The sequence below is a fragment of the Spermophilus citellus genome, assembly GCF_964194105.1.
Source record: "Spermophilus citellus genome assembly, chromosome: 18".
In the NCBI taxonomy this organism is placed as follows: domain Eukaryota; kingdom Metazoa; phylum Chordata; class Mammalia; order Rodentia; family Sciuridae; genus Spermophilus; species Spermophilus citellus.
The window spans coordinates 44,354,135-44,361,725 of NC_138200.1; the positions used below are offsets into that span (position 1 = coordinate 44,354,135).

General features: G+C 43.4%; 1 protein-coding gene across 8 annotated transcripts in view; it reads right to left on the bottom strand.

Moving 5' to 3' along the window:
* Positions 1-7,372, bottom strand: part of CNOT1 (CCR4-NOT transcription complex subunit 1) — an 84,400-nt gene extending 77,028 nt beyond the window's left edge. Inside the window, exons 1-2 of one of the 8 annotated variants that reach the window (XM_081275498.1) lie at positions 7,117-7,360; positions 4,897-5,096 (exon numbers count right to left, since the gene is read on the bottom strand). The gene's annotated coding sequence lies outside the window, so the exon portion shown is untranslated. Of the gene's footprint in view, positions 1-4,896; positions 5,097-7,116 lie in introns of all 8 variants that reach the window. The other 7 variants (XM_081275501.1, XM_081275499.1, XM_081275500.1 and 4 more) reach the window with 7 other exon arrangements.
* Between the last annotated feature and the right edge of the window lie 219 nt (positions 7,373-7,591).

Genomic DNA, 7,591 nt, shown 5'->3' on the forward strand with positions numbered 1-7,591 from the left:
CCCTTTTGGGGGGTACTGAAGACTGAACCCAGGGGCACTTTACCACTGATCTACATCCCCAGCCCTTCTTATTTTTTTGAGTCAGAGTCTCATTAAATTGCTAAGTTACAGAGCCTGGCCTTGAACTTGTCATCCTGTCTCAGCCTCCCAAGTCACTGGGACTATAAGTACATGCCACTGAACCTGACGCCTTCTTCTTTTTTTTTTTTTTTTTTTTTTTAATTGAGACAGGTTGTCGGTAAATTGCCCAGGCTGGCCTTGAACTTGCCACCCTCCTGCAAATCCTAAGAAGCTGGGATTATAGGAGTGTGCCACTGTGCCCAGCTAGTTTGTTTGTTTGTTTGTTTTTAAGTACTGGGGATCTAACCCAGGGCATTTTACCACTAAGCCACATTCCCAGCCCTTTGTATTTTTTATTTTAAGACAGGGTCTCATCAAGTTGCTGAGTGTCTTGTTAAGTTGCTGAAGCTGGAACCTGCGATCCTCTTTTCTCAGCCTCCTGAGTCACTGGGATTATAGGTATGGGCCACTGTGCCCAGCTAAATTCTTCATCATTAAAAACTGAATAAGTTGGGCTGGGGATGTGGCTCAAGCGGTAGCGCGCTGGCCTGGTATGCGTGCGGCCCGGGTTCGATCCTCAGCACCACATACAAAGATGTGTCCACCGAAAACTAAAAAATAAATACTAAAAATTCTCTCTTAAAAAAAAAAAAAAAAAAAAACCGGAAGAAGTGGTCCATGCACAGTGATTTACACCTATAAACCAGCTGCTCAAGTGGCTGAGGAAGTAGGATGGCAAGTTGAGGCCATACTGGGTAAATTATGAAGACCCTATCTCAAAATAAAAATTTAAAAAAGGGCTGGGAGTGTAGTTCGGTGGTAAAGCACTTACCCAGCATGTAAAAGGCCCTGGGTTCAACTAGTACTACAATATTAATTAATTAATATTAATATTGCAAATTAAAAAGAAAAGTAAACCAAAAAAAATAAGCTAGAAGAGCAAGAATCACTCCAGAATCAGAAAGGAACCTAGTTCCCAATCTGGAATCAAGTATTCAGAAGCATCTTCCCAGTAGCATTTTCACAATTAAAAACGGATGAAGTACAGCCAGGCACAGTGGCAAAAGCCAGCAGCTCAGGAGGCTGAGGCAGAAGATTGAGAGTTCAAAACCAGCCTCAGCAACTTAGGTAGGTCCTAAGCAACTTGGTGAGACCCAATCTCCAAATAAAATATGAAAAGGGCTAGGGATGTCACCCCCTGAATAAGTTCCCCTGGTTCAATCCCCAATGCCAAAAACAAAACACAAAAAAAGGATTAAGGATGTGATATACATAAAAGTATACATAAAAGTAACAACGGAGCTGAGTGTGGTGATGCAGGCCTGTAATCCCATCCATTTGGGAGTCAGAGATTGGGAGGATCACAAGTTTGAGGTCAGCCCCAGCAATTTAGCAGGGCCCTAAGCAACTTTACAAGACCCTGTCTCAAAATAAAAAGAGCTGTGGGGGCTGGGGATGTGGCTCAAGCGGTAGCGCGCTCGCCTGGCATGCGTGCGGCCCGGGTTCGATCCTTAGCACCACATACAAACAAAGATGTTGGTCCACCGAGAACTAAAAAATAAATATTAAAAATTCTCTCTCTCTCTCTCCTCTCTCACTCTCTCTTAAAAAAAAAAAAAAAAAAAAAGAGCTGTGAATGTGACTCAGTGGTAAAGAAAGCATCCCTGGGTTAAATCCCCATTGCCAAAAGAAAAAAAAAGAAAAAATTAACAATGGCTAGGGATGCTTAGCATGCACAAGACCCTGAGTTCAATCCTCAGCACACACACAGATGAACTATACACTTATGCTTGAACTGCAATAAGGGATATTATTGGTAGAAGATGACATTACAGATAAAAGTAGCAAAGACCTATTTGGAAACCACGACAAAACAATCTTTTCACTATAATACAGTGTAGAATCCTGCCACAGACAAGGAGGTATCTGAAAGACTTTTGAAGAGAGAAAGGATACTTTTTTTTAAAACATTTTTATTATTGGTTGTAGAGAAAGGATACTTTTGAAGCAATAATTTAAGAGGCATTTTGGCATAATATAAAGAATTAACTGAGCCAGGTGCAGTGATGCATGCCTGAAATCCCAGCAGCTCAGGAGGATAAGAGAATTCAAAACCAGCTTCGGCAATTTATCAAAGCACTAAGACAGGGCTGGGGATGTGGCTCAAGCGGTAGCGCGCTTGTCTGGCATGCGTGCGACCCGGGTTTGATCCTCAGCACCACATACAAACAAAGATGTTGTGTCTGCCAAGAAGTAAAAAATAAATATTAAAAATTCTCTCTCCCCCCCCCCACTCTCTAGAAAAAAAAAAAAAAGAGAGACCCAGCTGTAAACACTAGCCTAGGCCAGGGACAGAAAATTAAAAAAAAAAAAAAAAAAAAAAAGCACTAAGACAGACCCTATCTCTGGATAAAATATATAAAAAGGGCTGGGGATGTGGCTTGTTGGTTAAGCGCCCCTGGGTTCAATTCCCAGCACGCATATACAAGCATGCGCACACACACGCACACACAAAAAAACTATTCCTAGAATATTGAACTATTTACACCATACTCATGTAACTTAGGTAATAAAGAGAAACCTAATAACTATGGAGTAGATAATAGAACAACTATTCTTAACTTTTTTTTTTGGTATGCTTGTTTGTTGGTGCTGGATATCAAACCCAGGGACTCATATATACTAGGTTAAGTGCTCTACCACTAAGCTATACCCCCAGCCCCAGTACAACTTTTATTTTTTGTGTATGTGCAATACCAGGGATTGAACCAGGTATACTTTACCAGTAGAATGCTTTGCCAGTGCTCCCTCCTTTCCGCCCCCCTCCCCCAAGACAGGGTCTTGCTAATTGCCCACTCTGGCCTCAAACTAGCAATCCTCCAGCCTCAGCCTCCCAAGGTGCTGGGATTACAAGTGTGTACCACTGCACACAGCTATGACAACTATTTTGATAATGGTCAAATGAGGCATTATAATTTTTCCAAACCCACATACATAACACTGAGAGTAAAACCTAACATAAACTATGGACTTTGAGAGATAATAATATGTCAATTTAGGTCCATCAATTGTAACAAATGTACCACCCAGTTGTTACAATTGTTTTAATGATAATAGGGGAAGCTATGAGTATGTGAGGGTAAGCAGTTCTAAGCAGTAGGTAGGGTATTTCTGTACCTTCTGTCCAATTTTGCTGTGAATCTAAACACACCGTAAACAATAAAAACACTTAAAGTTTAGAAGTTATGAATCAAAAATGACAAAACTTTCAAGCTAATTATCGGAAAAAGAAAATGCTGAGATCATAATATGAAGCTTAAAAATACTCAAGATTCTTTCAAAAACTGCTTTCATCCCATTTCCTATTTCATATAATTAGTCCAGCATCACCAAAAAAACCCCAACCAAAAATCGCCTAGTTTTTTGGTACTGGGGATTGAACCCAAGGACACTTAACCACTGAGCCACATCCCCAGCCCTTTCTATTTTTTTTTTTTTTTTTTTTTTGAGACTGAGTCTCACTAAGTTGCTTAGGGCCTTGCTATGTTGCTGAGGCTGGCTTTGAACTTGCAATCAATCTCCTGCCTCAACCTCTTGAGTCACTGGGGCGCCTGGGTACAGTTTAATGTCTCATTCACCATTTTAGGAATTTCATTCTAACGATAACAAAATTAAGCCACATATGTATCCTGGGAACCAGGGTTGTGGCTCAGTGGTAGAGTGCTTGCCTAGCATGCATGCAATAAGGCACTGGGTTCAATCTCCAGCACCACATAAAAATAAAAAAATAAAGGTATTGTGTACATCTACAACTAAAAAAAATTTTTAAAAAAAGACATGTATCCTGCAAGTTAATGTTGAGCATTCCAGAATTTAAAAACTGCAATGTGCTCATTAAATCTGTACTGTTCTACATTCCCAAAGTCTGCAGTTCCTTCAAATCTCAACAAAGGATTTCAGATTGAGTCTGTACCTCTCGTTACTGCCTTCTCAAACAACACTTTTCAATGAATAATTCATATTATTCGCTTTGTTCATGCTCACTTTTTTTTTTATTGGTACTTACAATTCAACCCATGAAAACTTTACCACTGAGCTACACCCCCAGTCCTTTATTATTTTGAAACAGGATCTCACTAAATTGCTGAGGGTCTCACTGAATTGCTGAGGCTAACCTTGAATTTGCAATCTTCCTGCCTCAGCCTCCCAAATCATTGGGATTACCGGCATGTGCCAATGCTCCTAGCCATGCTTGCAAATTTATAAGTAAAACATTACATTTGAAAAACAGGCAGGGCGTGGTGCTGCAAGATGCAAGAGGCTCAAGAGGCTCAAGAGCCTGAGGCAGGAGGTCAGAGCCAGCCTCAGCAACTTAGCAAAGCCCTATCAACTTAGTGAGACACTGTCTCAAAAAATAAAAAGAACTGGGGATGTGGCTCAGAGGTTAAGCACCCCTGGTTTCAATCCCCAGTATCCCCAAAAAAGAAAGAATATACAAAGTTCATAATATATAGTATTTCAAAATGGCAGACTAGTGCTTTCATTAATTTAAAAAGTATAACACTTTACAAAAAATTACACTACTAAGAGCAGGCTGAGGTTATAGCATAGTGGCAGAGTGCAAGCTTTAGCATAAGGCCCTGGGTTTGACTGCAGGACCCAAAAGGTGGAAAAAAAAAAATTTGCCTTCACAATTATCAAGTATAAATCCTCTTTCATGGAAGGTATCAAAGATCTGTTACCTAACACAATGAAATGATCAAGTTCATAAATTTAAGCTGGTTAAAAAGAAAGCTTCAAACAACTAGATCAGAATGTAACCAAAAACATACTTACCAAAAGCTACATGAAGGCATTTGAGATTAGGCTTTAAAGCATGATTTGAAGAGATAGCAGGCATTTCCTTTACTGTCTTCACATAGTTTTGTTTTGTTTTTTAAATGGTTTAACCCAAAGTAAGGAGGATGTCATAGTATTTAGCTTGACAAGGTCCATTTAAAGAGATCAAGATTTAAACCGGGGTAGAAATTCAGAGACTAGAAAAAAAGAAAACTAAGCCAGGAATCCATTCAAGTGAGTTAGGAACCAAGAGCATTCCAGTTCTGTTCCACCATAATTCCAAAAATCTCTCCCTTAAAACTTCCAAGATAAGATATTAATGGTCAGGTCTTTGTGCTGAATTCTATACTTTTGTTTTCACTAAGAAGATTGGGACCCTTAATTGTTGAAAAGGAACCAACTCTCCAAACAAGTTTTATCAGTATGCCACCATTTCAGTGAAAGCACAACTAGCCACCTAAAACTTCATGTATCATCAACCCATTTTCTCTTTAGACAAGGTAACAATTCGTAATGTCCTAAAACATGATTATTTAAACTGTTACCATATCTTATTAATCGCTAAATATTGTGCAGCCAATCTTTGAAAAGGCAGGAATCCCAACCTGGACTACACATTAGTGAAGTATCAAATCCATGTCACTAAAAACAAATGTATTCTTATTTTTTGACCTACTTCTCAAATCTTTTATTTGACCTCCCTCATTTTTTTAAGAATCTATGACCTCCCTCATTTTTTTAAGAATTCAAAGGGACTGACATGAGAGAAATGTGGTTTCTTTAAAAAAGTGCAATTACTCACTCGATTGTTACTACACGGGGATTTTTAAAAAACAGACAATTGAATTATAGAGAAACAGGCGGGAATATAAAGTATTGTTACCCGATTTTCAGGGAGAAAATCCCGGGGGTGGTGGCCAATGCCTGTAATCTCAGCTACTAAGGAGGCTTAGACAGGAGTATAGCAAGTTCAAAGCCAGTTTTGAAAATTAGTAAGACCCTATCTAAAATAAAGGGGGGAGCTGGGTTTATAGTGGTAGTCCACCACTGAGTTATATCTCCAGTACCTAAATAAATAGAAATGACAAAGACTATTTACTAGATCCGAGAAAATGTGACATCTGGGACTGGAGATGTAGCTTAGTGGTAGAGGGCTTCCTCGACACTAGGGGACCCTGGGTTTGAGTCCCAGCACCGCCAAAAGAAAAGGGGGGGGGGGTGACATCTGATCAGTGACTTCAGGGGAAAAGTTCACTTCCCATATAAAGTTTATTTTAAATACAACACTTTCAAAACCACAAATATCAAGTGTTTGGCTGGTTGGTTTTTTAACCTACAATGCACATTCTTCGCGGAGAAACTTCTACGAGCACAGGTGGGTGAATTTTGCAGAGGGGGTGGTACTGCAAAAGGTATCTGAGACCTGCAGCAAATCTCTCACCAGCCTTCCGGCCTAAGCGCTCATAACACTAGGAGGACACTTGCCCTGGGTGAGCAGAACGGCCACCACTGCACGGACATCGGGAAGAGTGGGTGGGGGCCAACTTCGGAGAAAGTGTAAGCAGTAGGGCGCGCGAGTGGAACAAAAACCTGTGGCTAGAAGTAATAAGGAAGTGCTCGCTCCCGCCCGCCCCTCCCACCGGCAGACACCCGAAACACCGGAGCTTGACAACGTGCTGGGGACGGAGGAGGGGGGCGAGTGCCTGCTCCGAGTACCGGGAAAAGAATTGGGAGCCTGCAACAACTCCAAACACGGTCCCCACCGCCCAAGGAGGTAGGCCTCGGGGGCCGATGCCCACTGCACCCGTTCGGGAGCCCCACAGAAAGGAGTTGAGGAACTTGTGGAGTCTGAAGAGGATACAACTGGAGCGAAGCGAGGCCCAAGGGCCCGAACTGACTCCGCCGCCATCCTCTAAACCTCCGAGCGCAAGCTGGGGGCCACCCCGGATCTCAACCCGCGCCCAGCCCTCAGCTTCCTGGAGCCTTTGCGCCGGCCTCTTCTCTGAAGAGTGCAAAGCCTCCGCGAGCCATGGGGAGAGAGCCCGCCTTGTCCCGCCTCGCTTCACTTCCCGGTCCCGGTGGTCCCTCATTCCTCGGAGCTCCGGGAAACGCTTCCAATGGCCCCAGGTCCACCCCCGATTCTTCTTCCCACCAGTACTCGCGTTCCGAGGCTGACACCGCCAGCCTACCCTAGCCCTTGATTCCAGCCCACCTCACCTCAGGCGGTTCCGGCGGCGCTGGACACAGGAAACTCCTGGGTCCCCGACTCCGGCTCTCCTCGACCCCCTCTTCGGTTAACTCCGCTTGTTTCTCTACAAAATGGCGCCGGAGGTCGCGCGCTCACGTCTCGGCCTTTCCCCTCCCCGTTCCCATTTCATCATTCGCTGCCCGCCTGAGGAGGGATGGCCCCAGCACCAGCCAATGACCGCACCCGGCCCCTGGCTCCCACCCAATCACCGACAAGTGCCCGCGGATTTAAACCAATCACACACTATCACTTGCATAAGTCGAGGAAGAAACCAGGCTTCTGCTAGCAACTACCAATCCAGGCTCCCACTTCGCGGGCTTTGGCCAATTGCCGCTCACCAGCCCCTAGGGACGGGAGTCGGAGTCCTCGCGCCTGCGCTCGAGGAGAGGGCCAATGGGAAGACACTGATAACTTCGACTTGGGGCTCCACGACTTCCCACCTGC